The sequence below is a fragment of the Apodemus sylvaticus genome, chromosome 18 (genome assembly GCF_947179515.1).
Source record: "Apodemus sylvaticus chromosome 18, mApoSyl1.1, whole genome shotgun sequence".
Classification (NCBI taxonomy): domain Eukaryota; kingdom Metazoa; phylum Chordata; class Mammalia; order Rodentia; family Muridae; genus Apodemus; species Apodemus sylvaticus.
Genome location: NC_067489.1, coordinates 12,813,197 through 12,835,615, shown reverse-complemented (window position 1 = coordinate 12,835,615; position 22,419 = coordinate 12,813,197). Strand labels below are relative to the sequence as shown.

The following is a 22,419-nucleotide window of genomic DNA, read 5'->3' as shown; positions in this document are numbered from 1 at the left end:
AGATAAAGATATCCTGTTTGCATCAGGTGAGAATAGATATATAGTTAGGAAGCCATGGCTTCTGTGAGCAAGAAATCACATGAATTTTATTATGGGAAACTGTAGATGATTATAAAGGAAGGTAGGCTAGTGGTAGGAATATTGCTTACCAAGATGTAGTGAAAGAGATAGTTTCAGGAGGGAAGAGGGATTATACAGTTTGGAGCACACTTACTTCAGGTCATGAAAATATGTGTTAGTGTGAAAGAAAGCAACATCTGTACCATGCCCAGCCTGTGTCCCAAATATAAACAGGAAGGTATCTGTATGTGCTCTGCTTGCATGGTAAATATGACTTCAAGAAGAAAGAATGGCCTCTGAGCATTCTCAAATTGAGTCCTAAAGGTGACATAATGGATCCTCTGAGCATGCTCAGTCTGCACCATAGAGTTTCACACAGAGAAGAGCAGATGCTATGGAGGAGAGTTGAGATAGGCTTTGCCGCTAGAAGGAGCAGTTGTGTGGGAGCCCTGGACAGACAGGAAGCATGGCAAGGCCTTGCTTGGGAGCTCCCCATGCCATGAGTTTCATGTGCAGAACATAAATATGTTAAAAAGAAAAGAAAGAGAAGCTCAGAATATCCAAGATACAATACACAGACCAAATGAAGCTCAAGAAGAAGGAAGACCAAAGTATCCATACTTTGAAGGGATACTTCTTAGAAGGGGGAAGAAAATACCCATGGGAGGAAATACAGAGACAAAGTGTGGAGCAGAGACTAAAGGAAAGAGCCTCCAGAGACTGCCCCACCTAGGTATCCATCCCATATACAGTTACCAAAGCCAGGCACTACTGTGGATGCCAACAAGTGCTTGATGGCAGGAGCCTGATATAACTGTCTCCTGAGAGGCTCTGCCAGATCCTGACAAATTCAGAGGTGGATGCTCTCAGACAACCATTGGACTGAGTACAAAGTCCCCAATGGAGAAGGTAGAGAAAGGACCCAAGACGCTGAAAGAGCTTGCATCCCCATAGTAGGAACAACAATATGAACCAACCAGGACCTCCAGAGCTCTCAAGGACTAAACCACCAACCAAAGAGTACACATGGAGGGACCCATGGCTCCAGCTGCACAACAAGCAGTGGGTGCCCTTGTTGGACATCAAAAGTAGAAGACGCCCTTGGTCCTGAGAAGGCCCGATGCCTCAGGATAGGGGAGTGCCAGGACAGGGATGTGGGAGTGGGTAGGATGGTGAGCAGGAGGAGGCAGAGGGAATAGGTGTTTTCAGATGGGAAACCAGGAAAGGGATGACATTTGAAATGCAAATAAAGAAAATATCTAATAAAAAAGAAAAGAAAGAATTACCATAGTACTTACTTCGCTCTTTATACTTACTGGAAACAAAATGGGTAAATCCCGGGAAGACTTGTAGGATTTAGGTTATATTGAAGGACAGAATCTTGACTACGCAGATGAGAGACTATTCTCATAGAATGTGTTAGAAATGAGTGAACCAATGGAATGATTCTTCAAATACATTGTGTGTGTGTGTGTGTGTGTTTATATGTATGTGTGTATCTGTGTGTGTGTGTCTGAACAAATGTCTCTGTGTGCTGCATGTGTGCATTTGCCTGGAGGTCAAAGGTAGCAGACCCTCTGCAACTTGAGTCATAGATAACTATGAACCACTATGTAGTAGATGCTGGAAACAGAACCCAGGTTCTCTGCAAGAACCTAAGTGTTCTTAATTTCAGAGCCAATTCCCAAGCCCCAATGGATGATTTTTAAAACTCAATAATTTAAAATGGTTTATGGCTACATTCTTAATCTGCATTTTTATGTACAAATATAAATGGCCTATGATTTACCCAATGTAGTTATTATGGAAAGTAACCCATCTAAAATGGCAATCCATTACAAAGTAAGGCTGCTCTAAGTTATAAGGAAAATGATGAAAACATGCCTGAGCTCACAGTGAAGATACTTCTAATGAATGGTTTATTTCCTATCTTTGTATTCGTGGGCATTCAATAAGGTCTTATGTAATTATCAAAGGATTGACAGATACCACCTGCTCATGGCTGTTGTTTCTAAGGACTTTTGTATGTGGAAATTCTTTTGATTTAATTTCCTGAGCTTATAACATAAAGACTGACTTTGAGGTGGTCCTCAGGCAATGAATTTTGACTGCTTGTCTAATTTGTGCTTTCAAACTGAAAATTACCAAATGAGTTATGGTAAACACTTGTTTCATAAAATTAGCTGTATGTTTTACAACATGTTGTATGAGTGTTTATCCATATAGGAGATAAGAAGAAAACCCAGCTTTATGTTCTGGGTTTCCAGCTTTTCAGTGTTATGTGCTAGAGAGCTGTGAACTTCTTGTGGAGAAATATCACATGAATCCATGGTGAAGGATGAGTCTGAAATGTGTCAATTTCACTAGTTTATATGCAGTGGGGTGTTTATGTGTGTCTTTCTGTATATATTAATGTATGTGTATATCTCTTTTTTGTGTCTGTGCATGTATATATATATGTATATGTATCTCTATAAGTGCCTGAATATGTATACGTGTGTACACACATTAGTCTTTATGTGTATGTGTGCATATAGTATGTGTGTCCATATATGTCCACATATATGTATACACATGTGTGACTCTGTATGCATGTGTATGTTTATATATATGTGCATATTCATGAGGTGCCTTTAATTCATTTGCCAGTATGTATGAGCATATGTTTATATAACCTGTATCTGTATATGAGTACTTACATGCCTATTTATGGTAGGTTTGGGTATATGTGCGTGTTTGGTGAAACATGTGAAACATGTGAAAATTAGTATGCATTTATGTGTACATACACTTATTTACTGTTGTGTTCCTCTTTGTATTTGTAACTCAGAAGTCATAATAGATTTGAAATAGGTAATTGCTTTCTTCTTTTATTACGCCCCATTTATTTCCTGTCATGGAGTTATGGAGTCACTAATAGATTATATGGTTATGTGGATCTGAGACAAATAGGAAATCTTTCTTATCTGAAAATAAGTGTAAAGTCATTAGAGTCCACCAGTTACAATCTTCAAGTTAAATTGCTTTATGCTAAAAATATGATTGTGTTTCAGATAAATCATAGAAAATTAGTAACATGTTCTGTAGTTTTAGGTTTCTTCATAAGACTGAAAAGCTAGATTTTTGGTTAGTTTTCATGTGATTCATGTATTTTAAATTGTATATACTTGTTTTAAACTATTCTTTTTGGTGAGAAACTTTTAAATCTTTCCGGTACTGAAAGACTGAGTACTTTAAGGACATGTTTCCCCAGTGAACTGTTGAGGGTGTAGGTGACTATGAATCTACACTTACACCCAGATAGATTTCAGCTAGTTGTCACTGTGCTTCTCTGATTTTCTCCCTGTGCTCGAGATACTTTAAGTGTGCCTTCTTGTAGGATCCAAGGATCTCAGTACTAGCAATGAGGAAGTTGAGTTATTGAGTGATGCACAGAGAGAGTAATTGGTGCTGGCTCTCTGAAGTACTAGGTACTCTGACATGAATCTAGGCCCATGTCTATAGACTCCCCTTTTCTTAAGGAGTTTCTTGCAAATGATCAGACTTTCAACTCAGAGAGGATTTTTCTTCAGGATTTTAGGTCTTTCTGACATTCTACTTAGTGGTGTAACTCCCTTATGAAACTTCAACTAGCCTTTTCCCCATGTACTAATATTGCAGCATCCTTCCTGGTCCTGGATAGCATTTTGTTTTCCTAAATAACCTATCTCAGTGACATATATTTCCGTTACAAGACAATAACTTTCATGGGTATTGCTCTTCAGTGTCCCTCTGTTAGCTCTCATCCTGATTTTTCAGTAAATTTCAGAATCTATGCTCCATTGATTACTAATTATTTATGGTAATTTTCATGCAATGCCTTTAGCATCTGTCTTTGTCTTGTTTTACTGAGGACTCTTGGCAGTTAAAGTCTGCAATGCAAAAGAAACACTACCTGGTGCTAAGTTATGGGAAGAGATGCGGGTGGATTAGGGGGTTTCATGGCACTACACAGTCCTCTGCCTTCCAAAGTACAACATTATTATACCATTTCCTTAATTGATCTAACTCTAGGTGGTCCCAGTGTGAAGAGTGGGTGAGAGCAGTCAGTTGGGGAACTAACTTGGCATGTACTTCTCTACTTTTTTCATATTGAAGTGATTCACTGAGTCTACTTGACAGAATACTGGCTTTTGTTGCATATTAGTCATTAATGGTTATCAGGAATGACTTACTGAAGTTGCTTGGCCAAATGGAAGTTGCAAAATCCAACCTCAAATGAGTTGGCCTGAACTTCAGTCTGGGCCAATGTGTGATCAAAAGGTTGCACAGATGATTAAGCAGTCTACCACATGAATGAGACTCGTGAGTTGTTTTCTGTGCTCAGGAAATGGGCATAGAAAGCTTGGTCTGAGGGGAGCACATACTAGATTCCCAGACCACACGCACTGACAAGAACCGGCAACTTCACTCAGTCCTCTTCATATTTTCTTTCTGTCACTGTGAAAGTAAGCAGGAACAACTATGTAGGTTACCTTCTAGAATGTCTCTTCTAAAGAAGACATATTCCTGATACACTGACAGCATGGCTGTCACTGTGTTGTTCAAATTCAACCAGCAACATCTACCTATAGCATTCCTGAACACACTCTACAAGCTTCACTTTACACCAACAGGGCAACACTTAAAACAAAATAGACTATTTTTGTTTTTTAAAGGAAGACAATCATTTAAGAGTGCCTGACTATGTGTGGGATTATATATGTGCATGCATGCATACATACATGTCTATATCCAGGAATAATACCATCCTGGAAAAATATAGCACAGAATTCCTCACCTTTTGCAATTCAAGTTAAGCCTACATGTATTCATGACTTTTTTTGTTGCTGTAATAAAATACTGTGGACAACACAACTTAGAAAAGAAAAGTGTATTTTTCCATACCATCAGTTTTTGAGATAATCAATATGTAATTCTCTCCAGATTCATCAAAATGAGTCAGTGGATAAAGACACTCACCATGCCTGGTGAACACAATTTGATCTCCGGAACCCACATTGAGGAAGAACTGACTCCTACAAGATGTCTGTTGGCAGTCCAACAAGTTACCCCTTGACCTCAATATGTGCTTTATGTTATGTCCCCACAGTCACACACACACACACACACACACACACACACACACACAGAAAGAGAGAGAGAGAGAGAGAGAGAGAGAGAGAGAGAGAGACAGAGACAGAGACAGAGACATGGACACGGACACACATACACATAAGTAAGTAAAAGATTCTCACCCTATTGCACTAAGAAACCATAATTACATAGTTTAGTGAGCACTGGCTAACATGTACACACATATACTCAAGAGTACACACACACATACAACTCCATTAGTCTAATAATTGTATTTAAACGATTTGTAAATTTAACATGTCCCTAGTGTCTTTCTAACATTCAGTTCACATTAACATTGTTTTCTCCTTCATTGTGGTCATAACCATGTGATATACATTTCATTAATCTTATAAAATATCAGGAGTTCAGGTACCAGTGAAGTTTCACATTGACATAGTGAGAATTGGGTAGGGCTTTTGTGGCTAGCCCCAATTCCTCAATATCTATGGCTTGGTCTATTGAGGAAATATCACATAGAGGTAGGGCTTTGAGCCTTTAATGCAGTCAAAGATCAAAAGCACAGTAAATCCTGAATAATTTCCTTTGTGATCAGAGAGTTGACTTTAACAGAACTTTGCCTTAAAAAAAAGAAGATAATTTATTTACATTTCAAATGATTTCCCCTTTTCTAGCCCCCCCCCCACTCCCCGAAAGTCCCGTAAGCCCCCTTCTCTTCCCCTGTCCTCCCTCCCACCCCTTCCCAGTTCCCCGTTCTGGTTTTGCCAAATACTGTTTCACTGAGTCTTTCCAGAACCAGGGACCACTCCTGCTTTCTTCTTGTATCTCATTTGATGTGTGGATTATGTTTTGGGTATTCCAGTTTTCTAGGTTAATAACCACTTATTAGTGAGTGCATACCATGATTCACCTTTTGAGTCTGGGTTACCTCACTTAGTATGATGTTCTCTAGCTCCATCCATTTGCCTAAGAATTTCATGAATTCATTGTTTCTAATGGCTGAATAGTACTCCATTGTGTAGATATACCACATTTTTTGTATCCACTCTTCTGTTGAGGGATACCTGGGTTCTTTCCAGCATCTGGCAATTATAAATAGGGCTGCTATGAACATAGTAGAGCATGTATCCTTATTACATGGTGGGGAATCCTCTGGGTATATGCCCAGGAGTGGTATAGCAGGATCTTCTGGAAGTGAGGTGCCCAGTTTTCGGAGGAACCGCCAGACTGCTTTCCAGAGTGGTTGTACCAATTTGCAACCCCACCAGCAGTGGAGGAGTGTTCCTCTTTCTCCGCACCCTCTCCAACACCTGCTGTCTCCTGAATTTTTAATCTTAGCCATTCTGACTGGTGTAAGATGAAATCTTAGGGTTGTTTTGATTTGCATTTCCCTAATGACTAATGAAGTTGAGCATTTTTTAAGATGCTTCTCCGCCATCCGAAGTGGACAGGGGAAGAGAAGGGGGCTTACGGGACTTTCGGGGAGTGGGGGGGGCTAGAAAAGGGGAAATCATTTGAAATGTAAATAAATTATATCAAATAAAAAAAAAGACAAAAAAAAAAAGAAGATAAACTAAAATATTAATCAAAATGTTACTTTATATTTCAATTTCCTGAGCCTGTCCATAAAACATTTCATTTATTAATATTGCTCAACCTATTAGGAGCTATAATTTGAGAAAAGGATGGTCTGGTTGGTTGTCTTGAGCCTGTGTCTTGAAATATATAAATTTAGATTTATTGTTTAACAGAGTTTAACCTAAAGTTTTCTGTGAACTACTTAAATATTTACAAAAATTGAGAGATGGGTTTGGAGAGATTTATCTTTTGCAGCTCATTCAGAAGGCACACTTTGGCTTCAAGGACCCTCTTGGCAGCTCACAAACTGTAACGCCAGTAACGGTGAATCTGATGCCCTCTTTTTGGGCAATGCTCACATATAGTAAATACACACACACACACACACACACACACACACACAGACACACACACACACAGAACACACACAGGATCACAAGCATACATGCATGTACAGGCACAGGCACATACACAGAAAATAAATATTCTTTATAAAAGGAAATGGAATGGGGAGAGTCTCATTTGTCCTCTGCTGCTCTTGTCATAATCAAGTTAGAAGGAACTCTGTGAGCCAGCAAGCTGGGATAACACAGGCGAAGGAACAGGAGTTCCATGTTCTTTTTTTCTGGTTTCTAGTCTTCAGTCTTTTCTTTTTTGGAGACAAGGTTTCTCTGTATATCTTTGGCTGCCAACTCAGTCTGTAGACCAGGCTGGCCTTGAACTCAGAAATCTGCCTGCCTCTGCCTCCCAAGTGCTGGGATTAAAGGTTTGTGCCACCACGGCTCGGCTTCAGTCTTCATCTTAATTAACAGGTTTTTGGCATAGCCAAGGTTTTGTTACTGATACTATATAGACCACGTACAAACACTTAATGGCTTGCATTCATAGGATTTTATTCATTACTTGTAAAGATATTAGCTAGTTAAAGTTATATGCATAGAGGCAAGCCAATGTCTGGCTTTCCCAGAGGAAGCCTTTTGAATTTGTTTGCTATTGTTGAACTTAATTTGCATTGTAGTCATAAGTGGAAAGGAAATAACAAAAAATGTTTACACATCTCTGATTCAAAGTTCAAGACTGCTGCAATCCTGCCATACATCCTGCCATGCTCTGTCAAAAATATCTCCACAGGGAATAGACTATAAGCCTAGCAGTTTAAAAAGACAAATTGCTCTTCATGAGTCTGTCATTTGGGAAATATGCTATCATCACACATTTTCATAAGTCATCATTACACACTTTTTAACAGTCATTCTATGACAGATTTTACTACCACTAGTCCCTAGAACACTGAACAACTTTTGTATTCCATTGCAACCTCTTCACGGGTCATGGGAATCAGTCTAAATCTTCTAACAAGATCTCCTGATTAGATTTTCAGCCTAAAGTTAAGGACAAAATAGCATCACAGTTTCTGAAATAACAGGTAGTCCCTATTATACTAAGATGCTTTTGAATGAGATTGAGGTGAGACAGGAGGAGAACTTGCACCTTCCTTTTGAAATGCAGTTCGCCGTTCTTCTTGGCAAAGAACCAGAAATTTCATAAAACTAAAACAACAACCCACAAACCCCAGCATCACCCACAAAGGGCTTGTCAACATCGTTTTGACACTGACACACTGTACCTAATTTATGGTCAGCATGTGTGTGTCTTTGAGATTACCTGCCAGCATTCCTTCTCCTGCTCCACATCTGCTCACAGCACCACATAAAATAGGCAAGAACTTCATTTCCCAATGTAAATTCATTGAGACAACATCAAGAAACAGATCAGCTCATGCATTGTAATTTCATTTTTGTACTATGCCTATCCTTAAATCCTGCTGCAAATCAAAAGTATGAACAGTAGCATTAAAGCCATAAAATCACATATGTATGCATGGGCATTTATATGTGTGTGTACATGCATAAGAGGTGTGCATGCATATGAGCTTGTGTCTTTGCGTGTCTGTGGGTTTATGTGGTGTGCATGTATATGTGCTTGTGTGTTTGCATGTCAGTGTGCACATGTATGTGTGTCCAAGTTTTTGTCTATATGTATTGTAAAAATACGAGAGAGTGACTCTCTGGAGAAGCCCACACCCATGTCTTCAAGAAGTAGTACATCTCCTTTCCTAAGTGCCCCCATCTCCCTTCATCTCTCATACTCTTTCCCATCCCCCTCTCCCCTTCTCTCTTCTCTTTGATCCCTGAACTCTTCTTTTTTCTTTTTTTCTTTTTTCTTTTTTTTTGATTTATACCTTGGCTCTACTCTGTCTCTCTCTGACACTCATGTCTTCTGTAGTTACATGCTGGCCTTACATTGGGGACTGCTACTGAAGAGAGACTTGCTAGGCTGTCCTTGGCAGTATTAGGCTGGTCTCCAGATGCAGCAAATATGATGTCCATGTTCTTTATTTATTCAATGTTAAACATTTTCCAAAGTTAATTTGAAGGAAACATGAGGTCATTTAATAGTTGGGGTTTTAAATTTTGAATTTTATATTTTATTTTAATCAGTGACTTTCTTTTGAAAAGTAAGATTACTACTTTTCATTTTTATATGTTATTTCTAGAAGTTAAAAGTGTTAAATCTTGTTCGAGTCAAACAGAGCTTGCCCAGTGGGTGTGAAGGAGGTTCACAACACTGCTGTGCTTTGTGTATAAGGATTTCATTTAAAAAATTGTTTAAAAGCATTGCTAAATTGTATGTTTAAAGTAAAAGTGAAATTAAGTTTGAGTAAGAGACATTTGTTGAAATATTAAAAATTTCAAAAGACTATCCAATTGGGTAATCAGTTATAGTTCCTGGCAGGCTTTTCTGTGGCTGTAGTACTTAAGAAGTTATATTTATAAGGACACAGTCAGCACTACAGTACCCCTGTATTTATTGATATAATTTCACTCCAAAACAATTTGATCTTTACTATTCCATCATGTGCTAGGTTATATTTTCTCATTATGTACGTAGAATTATATCCAGGTGTGCATGAGCTACATAGTGATCTCCAGACAAGCTGGGGTTTCATATTGAGACTTTGTTTCAAAATAAAACAATTAATAGTAATAATAATAAAATAAATATTATTTATTTATATTCTTCTAGTTAACTAGAGGAACTGTTATTGTTCTGGTCCATTCTTTACAGTTTCAGCTTTAAGTGAAGTCTACTTTGCAAAATGTAATTTTAGTCATTACTAAAGCAATCCACAAATAAAGCTTCATCAACTTACAGTCCTTTTTGTCCATTTTGACAGTTCTTATGAAACATCTAAAGATGGATGCATACCCTTCATATTGCTGTTATTTCAGCACAAATGGGCTGTCTTATTTACAAGTGTAAATTAGATGATACCATAAAAACAAATAAACCCCTTGCATATTTTCTGTAGCTCATCTCTGGCTATACCATGAGTTCCTTGTGAGTTACAGTAATGAATACATTGATGCAATTAAAATCTTTGTCTAGAAGCATGTGCCTAGCAACAGGAAAGATGGCCTAGCATCAGGAAAGATGGCTTCCTTTCAACTGTCTTGAACTCCATACAATTTCTTGCTTATGCTATCCTGGAAAGCTAGATACACATCTCCTGTCTCAGTGACCATAATAGTAAATGTTATTTGCTACCAATCATGTTGGAGACATGCTAGCCATGTGTTTGCATGCTCAGTGTAGCTCAGCTGTTTTCTTTACATGTATGTTAGGAACATGAGCCTACAGTTTAATTCCTGAGCTCCTTTTACTGCTGTGGCTTCCATTTCACTTTCGTTTCTCTCATTGGCTTGGTTTGGGGGTCTTGTCAAAGTCTTACTATGGATAATCATCTCTTTCTTCTCCTAAGAATTTTTTTATCCCTTATCACACTCCCATCTGTTGACATCAGTTTCCAATAGCTCAGGGTGGAAATGTGGTGCTTATTTATGGAAGGAGAAGTGAAAAACAGCCTTTTCCATTAGGCCAGTCAGCCCTTGGGGACTTTTGGCTAACATGAAGATTTTCCTGAGGCTCTTGTCTCAATGAAGGCAATTGGCAACTTTGCTAACTACAGTCTTTATGTATTTCCATATGTCTGCCCCTTGGGAATGCCTACTAGCAAATGTCAGAGTAAGAATCTTGCAGAGTGTATGTGCTGTCTGTGAGGCTTTCCCCTCAGGCTTTGGTGTAAACCTTCGCAGTTATTAGATCATGTTGGCACCCTAACTAGACTGAGATAGACTGTGCTCTGATCTCTGCTCCATTCCATATGGCATCTGGAGTGAAAGATCTGGCCAGGGTGGGTGTCTGCTGTCTCATCTGAGGGTTCACTCTTTTCAAAGCAAGGAAAAAGAGAGGATGAATTGATTGGCAAACCCTTCTAGTTCCCTTCCCATACTTTCTGTTAAATATGAATAAGACTAACTTATTCACTTTCCTTCTCACAAACACTAGTAGTACATTTTTCCTCCAGTGATTGGGTATGCCTCTAGTCATAGTGTCCTAGTTCAGAATGATATCCTCTTACCAATAAATAATGTAGACCTTATACCATTTGGGCATATTTTTTTGAGTATCTTCTTCATTTACATTGCCAATGGTAAAACCTTTCCCAATTTCCCCCTCCCAAAAGGCCCCCTCCCCAACGATTCCCTCCCCCTCCCCCTCCCCCCCTCCCCTGCCTCCATGTGTATGCCCCTCTACCCAACACAGTCCCACCTCCCTCCCAACATCCTCCCCATCTGTTTCCCTTTGTTGTGGCCTCTATTGAGCCTTTACCTGACCAAAGACCACTCCTCCCACTGATGCCCAAAAAGGCATTCCTTTGCCACATTTTTGGTTGATGAATCGCCAAACTGATTTCCAGAGTGGTTTTACAAGCTTGCAATCCCACCAACAATGGAGAAGTGTTCCTCTTTCCCCACATCCTCTGAAGTATCTGCTGTCCACTGAGTTTTTCAACTTAGCCATTCTGACTGGTGTAAGGTAGAATCTCAGTGTTGTTTTGATTTGCATTTCCCTTGATAACTAAGGATGCTGAACATTTCTTTAGGGTTTTAGAGCCATTTGAGTTTCCTCAGTTGAGAATTCCCTGTTTAGCTCTGTACCCCATTTTTAATAGGGTTATTTAATTCTCTGGAGACCAACTTCTTGAGTTTTTGTATACTTTGGATATTAGCCCTCTATCGGATGTAGGGTTAGTAAAAATCTTTTCCCAATTTGTTGGTTGCTGTTTTGTCCTATTGACTATATCCTTTGCCTTACAGAAGCTTTACAGTTTTTTGAGGTCCCATTTGTCGATTCTTGTTCATAGAGCATAAGCCATTGGTGTTCTGTTTAGAAACTTTCCCCCTGTGCCCATGTGTTCAAGGGCTATCCCCACTTTCTCCTCTATAAGTTTCAGAGTGTCTGATTTTATGTGTAAATATTTGATCCACTTGGACTTGAGCTTTGTACAAGGAGATAAGAATGGATCGATTTGCATTTTTCTGCATGCGACCTCCAGTTCATCCAGCACCATTTGTTAAAAATGCTGTCTTTTTTCCACTGGATATTTTTAGCTCCTTGTCAAATATCAAGTGACTGTAAATTTGTGGGTTTTTTCTGGGTCTTCAATTCTATTCCATTGATCTTCCTGCCTGTCTGCATACCAATACCAAACAGGTTTTATCACTATCACTCTGTAGTAGAGCTTTAGGTCAGGAATGGTTATTCCCCCAGAATAACTTTTGTTGTGGAGAATAGTTTTTGCTATCCTGGGTTTTTTGTTATTCCAGATGAATTTGAGAATTGCTCTTTCTAGATCTATGAAGAATTGATTTGGGATTTTGATGGGGATTGCAATGAAGCTGTAGATTGCTTTTGGCAAGATGGCCATTTTTACTATATTGATCCTGCCAATCCATGAACATGGGAGATCTTTCCATCTTCTGAGACTTTCTTTGATTTCTTTCTTCAGAGGCTTAAAGTTCATGTCATATAGACACTTCACTTGCTTTGTCAGGGTCACACCTAGGTATGAAATATTATTTGGGGCTGTTGTAAATGGTCTCATTTCCCTAATTTCTTTCTCATCTTGTTTATCCTTTGAGTAAAGGAAGGCTACTGCTTTGCTTGAATCAATTTTATATCCAGTCATTTTGCTGAAGTTGTTTATCAGCTTTAGGAGCTCCTTGGTGGAAGTCTTGGGGTCACTTAAGTATACTATCATATCATCTGCAAATAGTGATAGTTTGACTTCTTCCTTTCCAATTTGTATTCCTTTTACCTCTTTTTGCTGCCTGATTGCTCTGGCTAGGACTTCAAGTACTATATTGAATAGATAGGGAGAAAGTGGGCAGCCTTGTCTGGTCCCTGATTTTAGTGGGATTGCCTCCAGTTTCTCTCCATTTAGTTTGATGTTGCCTACCGGTTTGCAGTATATTACTTTCACTATGTTTAGGTATAGGCCTTGGATTCCCATTTGGGCATATTTTATAGCCCTCAGTGGTTAAGTGCTGGTAGGAATAGAACCAACCCCCAACAGTGATTGTGGTCTCTGGTGGTCCCTGGTGATCCCTGGTCATCCCTAGTGATCCCTGGTAATCCCCAGTGATCCCAACAGATAGCACTTCCTCTCATCAACTGTGTCTCCATACAGCATGATGTCATGTTTTCATTCTTCTTTTCACTTTACATATGTTCATCATGACATAATGCAATCTGTGTGAAAGAGAGAACCTGTGAAAGACCGATCAGAAGATGATTATAAATCTGTATCTCTAGAGTTACCCTGTGGAGTTTCTACTTAAGTCTGGACCCCAGGATCAAGGCTTCCTATGGCTTCCCTGTGTCTAGAGATGAGGGGAAGCCATCTTTGTCTTACAAAATACTTTGTATAAGAGGAACCTTGTGATCAGGAAGAGTCCCTAGGGACATACTCAAGTCTCCTAAATGCTGTCACTCTTCTCCCCACCTGTCAAACAGCAATAATTTCTGTCTTAGTAAAATAAACTCTCAAAAAATCAATATTAATGTGGTGATAAGGAAGCTTTTATGCTTGAAGTGAAACAGTGTATATACCCTCAGAGAGATCTGAACTCATCAAGAATGAGGATGTTGCCTCCCAAGTTTGTGCCTACATCTTATGCAATGACTTCCTCACACAGCAAAGGAGACTTCAGTTTCCTTTGTCTTTATATGATCAGACAGAAAGAAAGCCAGCCCCTGTTTGTATGAAATAGAACTCCTGAATTCTCCTGAATTACTATGGTAATATATTGTTACTTAATTTGGCAAATACTTTGATTCTTATGTCAAATAACAAAACCGAAGGAAGAAAATTCATGAAAAATCATTATGGACAATATTGGAATAATTTTTAATTTTTATAGCATATATATCACATGTATGTATAAATATAATACATATTTAACATAGTATGTATTTAAACAGAATTTAGGAAAGCTCCCTAAGATTCACAAGACATTATCTCTGACATAGGAAACCATGTCCACTTGTACCTAAGCCTTCGTCCTGCAGTTGGCTGGTTTCAAGACTTTTATATGTGATTTTTAGTTGTCATCCCATGTCCACCTTGAGTAACTTAAAGATATTTCTGCATCATCTACTGAGAGTTTTGAAGGTTATCCTGGAGGTCAAATCTAACCCGTAAAGGGAAGACAGTAGGAATCTCATGCTAAATTTTTTTGCACCATCTCCCAAGATTTCTGAAGGTCATCCTAGAGATCAAATCTAACTCAGGTCATCCTAGAGGTCAAATATGACCCCAAAGAGAAGAGAATAGAGAGAAACCTTATGCTAGATGTAGCTTTGGGATAGTCCATTGATGATGTCATCATTCTACTCACATTCTGCAGACCACACCTCATCTTTGTGACACAGCCAGAGGAAAAGCTGAGAACCACAGCCTGTATCCAGGAAGTTACACACTTGGTGATAGTCCTCAGTACACATAAAGAACTGTTCTCTTGAATCAGGAGAAACCCCTCCCTATGAGAGAGTATCTTAGAGTTTCTATTGAAACACCATGGCCAAAAACACATTGGAGGGAAAGTGTTTCAGTGGCTTACACTTCTGCATTGTCATCCATTATTGAAGGAAGACAGGATGGAAACTCTGACAGTGCCATAACCTAGAGGTAGCTAATGCTGAGGCCATGGAGGGTGCTGCTTACCAGCTGGATCACCATGTCTTGCTCAGCCATTCTGTTTATAGAACACAGGACCAAAAGCCCAGGTATGAAACTGCTCACAATGATGTGGGACCTTCTCCCATCAATCACTAATTTAAAAAAAAAAATGCCCGACAACTAGATCTTATGGAAGCTTTTACTTAACTGAGGTTTACTTCTTTTAGAAAACTCTATCTGGTGATAAAAAATCTATATCTATAAAAAATTTATATCTGGTGATATAAAACTATCCAGAAGGTGGTTGGAGAAAATATGGGTGCCTGAGTTCTGTGTGTTTGTGTACATAAGTCCAGAAATGCTTGAATCATTTTGTAGAAAATGTTGCTTTCAGCAGCTATTGGAACCTCGTCAAAGGCAGCATCATATGCTCGAAGATGAAGATCACTAACACGTGTTGATAATATAACATAAACTGGATAAAAAGTCTCTGTCAGCATGTACTATGCAATTGATGACAGCCACTGCCAGGAAATGAAAATATTTTCTTCCATTTCTGGCCTTGCTAGTCAATGCCTGAACCAGATTAGTAGTTAACTATTTTATGTATCAATGTTTCAAGTAACCAAATATATAAAATCATATAATGGAATGCCCCAAAGTGATTAAATAGAAGATATATTTATATTTGTTGACATATAAAAGATATGTTGATACATTTTAAAATTTTTTATTACCCTTTAAATGTATTCAGTACAAATAGATCAGTGATCTGTAAAGTTCAGGTTTTGCACTCAAATTGAAATATTTTTCTTTCTTCTCTTAGGAATACAGTTCATTCCAGTCCCAGAACACTGAAGGTTTTCCTGTAGGATTGCTAGCAAGTATTGGTTAGGATGGCCCTTTTGTTATCTAAACCCATGAGACCACACCACCCAATGTGGCATGCACTTTGCCTCCATGTCTTTTAGAACCCTGGTATCATCACATGCCCACTCTCAGTCCTACCAAATCATTGTTCTCAAGGACTTAGGTTCCAGAATCCACCGGAGATATAAGATATCAATATAGGGAGGTTCACCAAAATTAAAATAGTCTGTGCGAGAGTGAGATGATGGTTCAGCTTATGAAGAGGCACGTGTGTAGGCTTAATCACTTGAATTTAGAGCTGTACTCTGACATGGCATGTAAATACCTATGGAGAATGAGATAGATAGGTAGGTAGATAGGTAGATGATAGACAGACAGACAGATCGATAGATGATACAGAATAAAGTAAAGCAAATAATTTAAAATTAGATTTTGTGTGGACTAACATATTCTTTTAAATATAAGCTACAGAAACAAGCCAGGGATGTAATAAAATAAAAGTCATTTTTAGAACATTTATCAAATATTTATATCCTGCTTAAAGATTGACTATTGATTTAAAATTCATTAATATGCAATTAAAATTACTGCTTACACAGAGCTTAACTGATTCTTGAAAAATATTTTCTTCAAAAATAATAGCAATTATTCTTTTTGTTCATAAGGTTATAGAAAAATTCCTTCTCATTCAAACTTGCTGTATTTCTGTGCTTCAAGCAATAAGTTGCCCGGTCAGGACTTTGTTTCACTTCCATCAACACAAGACAGTCTGAGCCTTCCCCACCCACTATCAGCACCAATATTTATTGTGAATATGTGTAGATCTATGAAGCAACACTGAGAAACTTTACTCATAGTAGTTTCAACGTTACTGATAGTGTTAATATGGAAAGAACCACCTCTCACCTGGATAGGTAATGATCTCTAACAATATCTGAGCTACCCTTAAGTTTGTGTGGCAGATACTTAGCACCTGTAGTCACTCCTGTGACTTAATATTTGGTGTTCTGTGGTCATGAACCAGAGTCACTATCATCAAATCAGCTCAGAGTGCCAAGAGGACAAAGTTAGCTAGAACCGATACGTAGTGAGCAAAGGCAGACTCCCACTGCACTTAGCTAGTAATGTTAAGTGGTAAGCATGATGCTCATAATGCAGGCAGAAAATTGTTGTGTTTCAGCAGGACGAGTGCACCGTGAGCTAAGAAGGAGTGTTTGTGGGTGCTTAAGCATCAATCCTCACAGCTGGAATAATCCACTTGACTGAAGCTTAATCACCCTGGTTTTATACTGCTGTTAGGGCTGGGTTTGCTGAAGTGAAGGAGGGAAGATAGGAGGACTCTGTGTGTGTAGGTTTTTTTTCTTTCATCTTCTGCGTCTCATTGAAGTCATGTTATTACGACCACAGAGAAGATTCCTAAAACATCAGAATAATTTGTGTGCATTTAATTTAACCAAGCTTCTATGTACTCACAGCAGCTGTAACAACACACCCACAAAGGCTGGACAAGCCAGACAAACTCTAAGCATGGAGAGGGAAAGTGGTAAAAAACAAAGTCCAACTTCTGGATTAAGGTTTGGATTAATCCGCTCAATGGAAATAAAACTTGTTAAGCTGATGTACTGCAACAATCAGTGAAATAGCATATAATAATAAACAGAAGAAAATGTATTTAAAATATATGATGAAGATCTGGATGAGGGAGGGTCGGTCCCTAAAAGCCAGCTGAATACTGACAGAGCTAAGTGGACTCATGGGTATAACCATAATGGAGTCTAGTTGGAAGGGAAAATTGTGGCAATGATAAAAACTTGTAGAGGGGGGAGTGGAGTGTGGATTATATTTTAAAAAGATATAATATTGCTGTATGAAATTCTTAGAAAATAGAAGGGAAAAATAATGCATTCCTGGCCAAAAACAGTGACGCAAAGCTCTGACACCCACGCTGTTCTCCATGTATCATCTCACTAATCTTTGTCTCTGTGAATGTGTCACTTAGATTCCCGGGGTATTCATGCTCATCTTCAGGCTCAAGTTAGTCAGGGCATCTGTTACACGTGATTGACAAGCAAGAGTTACACACTGCCTGCAATGGGAAGAGGGGAAAGGCTAGCCCACACGCTTTGTAATTGTGTGCTAGCATGATGACATATATTTTAACTACATTTTCTTCTGTTTATTATTATATGGTATTTCACTGATTGTTGCAGTACATCACCTTAACAAGTTTTATTTCCATTGAGCAGAATTAGAAAGTGCAATTCAGGAAAAGCACATGCAAGCTTACAAAATTCTCTGTAACTTAGATGAAAGTTATTTAAAATTAGTCCATATAAGTAAAGGGGTAAGATTGATTTTTGATATAACAATATACCCTTGGCTAGGTACACATGTTTTGATCTAGCAATGGTCTTTTTCTTTCTTTTTGTTTAACAAAGTTTTTATTAATTTGTTGAGAATTTCATATAATTTTAAAACATATTCACATCCTCTTCTTTAGTTCCTTCCATAAATACCCTTTCTATGCTTTCATCCCTTCCTACCTGACTTTGAGTTTTCATATATATATATATATATATATATACACACACACATACATACATACACACACACGTGTATGCATACCTATTAAGTCCAGTTTGTGTTGTTAAACTAGTCTTGAAAGTGGACACTGCCCTAGTGTGTAGTCAACCTAACAGGGGTCATATCATTTTTTTTTTAAAAGTTATTCTCTTGTAATATTTAGCCCCCTTCTTCTTTAAAGATTCCCAAGCCTTGAGGTGGAAAGTATGATAAATACGCTCTGTTTAATGCTAAGTACCCCTATAGAATCTTATTCTCTGACCTTGATCTTCTGAGGGCCTCAATGTTAACTGCCATTTACTCTAAAGGATAGTTTTCTTGATGAGTGTTGATGGAGTATCTGAGCAATAACTTTTATAATGACTATAACAAAAAGTCATTATAGGAATCATTTTAGTACTATTCTCATTTGGATGAATAATAATATTGTGTTATTTCCTCGGACCTTTGACTCATTTAGGCACCAGATCTTGGACATAATAATGGTGCCAATCATGGTTTCAGTCTCATAGAATGACCCTTAAAACCATCAAGTGGTTGGTTACTCCTTTAACACCTTGCCACAATTATACCAGGAAAGTCAATAGTGGAGCTCTCACAGTTCACAGGTAAGTGAGATTGAGGAGTACTTTTCTCCTCTGAAGTATACATAGAAAACTTCAGCATTGTGAATGCTAGCTAGTAGGGAGGAAGCTTCTAGGGGAGTACCAGCTTGAGTTCTACATGTTTTGTGACTCAACTACATTGTGTCTTCAACAATAGAGTCTTATTACCATCAAGGTCTGTAGTATAGCCAAGAATATTGGCAACATTGGTAATGCTTGGTGATCTACCTGACCAACTGGCTAACAACTCAAAGGAGGCAATTCATATTAGGTACAAGGGTTCCTTTTTACCAACAGGAGCTGACTTGCATGGTTGGTGTATTATTCCCCAGTTGTAGAATAACTCCAGTAAACCTCATTTTATATGTGTATTGTATATTTTAGGAAGATACTACAGTGGGTTTCCACATAGAGTTTCAGACAATATACAACAGACTGACTTCAAATTTGCAAATATCCACCTGCCTCTACATCCTGAGTGTTTGGATTAATGATTGAGCCACTATACTCAGCCCCCTACTATGGATCTTTAAGCACAAGGGTCATTCTTCCTAAACCAATCTCCTTGTAGCTTTGAAAGACTTATTTTTAATGTGTAGTAATATTACATATTAATATGTTTCTCTTAAAATAATCAAACGCTATTGGGACAATAGCATCAGCAATATTTTTAAAGTCAGTCACCCATCAATTTTGAGAGAATCCTTATTGATTATGAAAAGTTTTGACAGACGAAAGAAATGGAGAATAGTGTTCATTATTTCCTACAGTTCCTTCAACTACTTACTTTAGAATGAACTCTTCATGGAAGAACTTCAGTTAGAATAAATCTTAAATATTGTGCTGCATTTCAAAGAGGAAACAAGAAAAATAAGAAAATTAACAAAGCTACTGCCATGTAGATTTGGGAAGAAAGCATTCATTCCAGAATTAATTCTAAATTATTGTAAATGTTTTCTCACAAAGAAATTGTTTTGATGGGAAAATAACTCCTACTAGGAAACAGTTTCCTATGCATGACAAATATTATTTTATATGATTTTGCCCATGAGAAAAGTCATTTGCATAATGGCCAAAATCTTAATATTTGTCACAGAAAACCCATTAAAGAATATCTCTCAGAATTTGTCCCACAAACCACTTCCCAAGGGTCTCATGATATTCTTCATTGTGGAATCTTTTCTAAATCCAATCCTGAGAATGGTTTAATATCCCTCCAGCATGCTCTTGATTTTTATGTAAAATTCTAATTCTGGACTGTGGTTCCTCTGTATGCTTAGGTGTCTGTGGGAGATATAAAGAAGGCAAATAGGCAGAGCTTAGGCTCCATAAATCTTCCCAGTTGGCTAATGTTGTTCTTGGTACCTACTGAACTCATTCTTGCAGTCAGAGGGGAGTCAGGGAGGAAGGACTTATGCGTTGGAGGTGAAAGTATATGCTCCCGGTTTGTTTGGTTATATGGTAAGTGAGAATCAAGACTTTGGGGACAGTTCTTAACCATGAGCGAATGTCAGGATTTAGCATGAGTTCCTGAGAATGGGTAGCAGAATATGATACCATCTACAAGAGTGTGATGAAGCAGAAGGGTGATGGTTTGGAGTTGGGGGAACAAGGGCTCTGGAGAGGAAGACAGGCTGCGATAGAGCCTATGGGAATGCGGTGTGGAAATCTGCTGTGTTTTCAAGTAGAGAAAGACTCTTGTGCATTGAGCAGCATTGATCTGGTTTGACTGTTGCACATATAAGTCAAGGTTGGGGTGGTCACTGAGTGAAACTAGAAACTGAGTACAACCATTGGAAGAGCTATGAGGTTGCAGCAGCTGGGGCCCTTAGAGCCATCTTGTATGTGAGTCACTGGTGTGCAGTCAATGATTAATGAAACTAAAGTGATGAAAGTATTTGGCCAATTGTTATTTTCTGTATCCATTATGAAGTGTGATTATATGTAAGCTTTAAGTGTAACGTATAATCACTTTAAGAGCTACTGATGATTGAAAATTTATCCCAGACTCTAAAAGCATTCTCTTTTATTTTGCACTCGATGTAAATGGACGTTTTTCTGTGCTTGAGGGCATTTCAATTGAGATGGAATAGCATGCCAAAAATACATCTTTAGAACTCATGCTACTTTGCAGATTTTGGTCACAATCCTAACAAAGATTTACTAGCATTGAGAAGTTCTTAATTAATTTTTTTGTGCATGTTAAAAAGGAGGCAAGTAAATGGAAGAACCAGGTTGTTTCTACACAAATACCTTAACCTTCTTCTTAACACCTGAGTCCCATGTTCATATGCTTCAACAAACAGCCCTCTCTCCTGTGCCTTGAGCAGGAATCATGCCCCACTGGCCCTAGAGACTGGGACATGACTCGAGAGTATGATAAACTTCTTACAGTATAAAGGAGGGGTTGTCAAGGGGACCAAACCCATAGCCCAAGTATCATTACTGAAAACACAGTAGGCAGAGCAAATTGACTCCACAAAGCTGTCTCCTCACCTCAAGATTTGAGACATGATGACCGTGCATGGACTTAAACTTAGGCATACACACGCACGCGTGCACATGCACACACACACACACACACACACACTACACACACATACACACACACACATACACACACCATACCACACACAAGTACACAAAATTAAGTAAAATTAAAAACCAAATAATTGTTAAACATTTTTAAAAAATACCCCAGGATGAACAATCTTTTCCTTTATAAATATTCTCATCAGGTAGAATGAAATTAATTTTTAAAATGTTTCATGGATCTCACAGGAATACTCAAGAAAAAAAAAAACCAGAGGAAAATGGAATTTTATATATTAGACTAACTCAAAACTTCTAAATTTGGAAATAAATTGCAGTCCCACTATATGCAAAGTTTAATTCTATAAAATTACAATTCCATGATTACAAAAAAGAAAATTTTGTATAATCATACATTACAGAAAAACTTAATTAAATGTAATTCTAATTAAAACAAATTTCCCAGTTTTCGGAGGAAATAATAAATTATATCGAATAAAAAAAATTTAAAAAAAAAAGAGCAGGAGCAGATTTTTTTTTGACACTTTTACCTGTTCCTTGGTCTCTTCTTCTCCTATTGGGTTGCTTTGTCCAGTCTTGATATGAGAACTTTGACTTGTTTTATTCTATCTTGTTTTGACATGTTTGGCTGTTGTTTTTGGAAACAGAAAGGGAGTGGATCTGAGGTAAAGGGATAGTAAAGAAGAGCTAAGAAAAGGGGAGGGAGGAGAAACTGTGGTCAAAATGTATTGTATAAGAGAAAAATATATTTTTCAATAAAATAAATAAATGAAAATAAAGTCTTACACATGAGCACTTCATTAATGCAACTTAGTGCTTTATATATCCTCTTTGATTATTGACCTATTGCTAGACAGCAATATTGTAACTTGTGTTTTACACTCAGGGTCATTATTGTGTACATTGAAATGTATTCATTCAATGAACCTAGAAAGGAATTTTCAATAAACCTATCTAGCCCTACCATAA

At 38.0% G+C, this 22,419-nt stretch overlaps 1 protein-coding gene across 1 annotated transcript in view; it reads left to right on the top strand.

Annotated features, from left to right (window-relative positions):
- Window positions 1–22,419, top strand: part of Csmd1 (CUB and Sushi multiple domains 1) — a 1,354,421-nt gene that overhangs the window by 12,905 nt on the left and 1,319,097 nt on the right. The gene's annotated exons all lie outside the window — the stretch shown is intronic.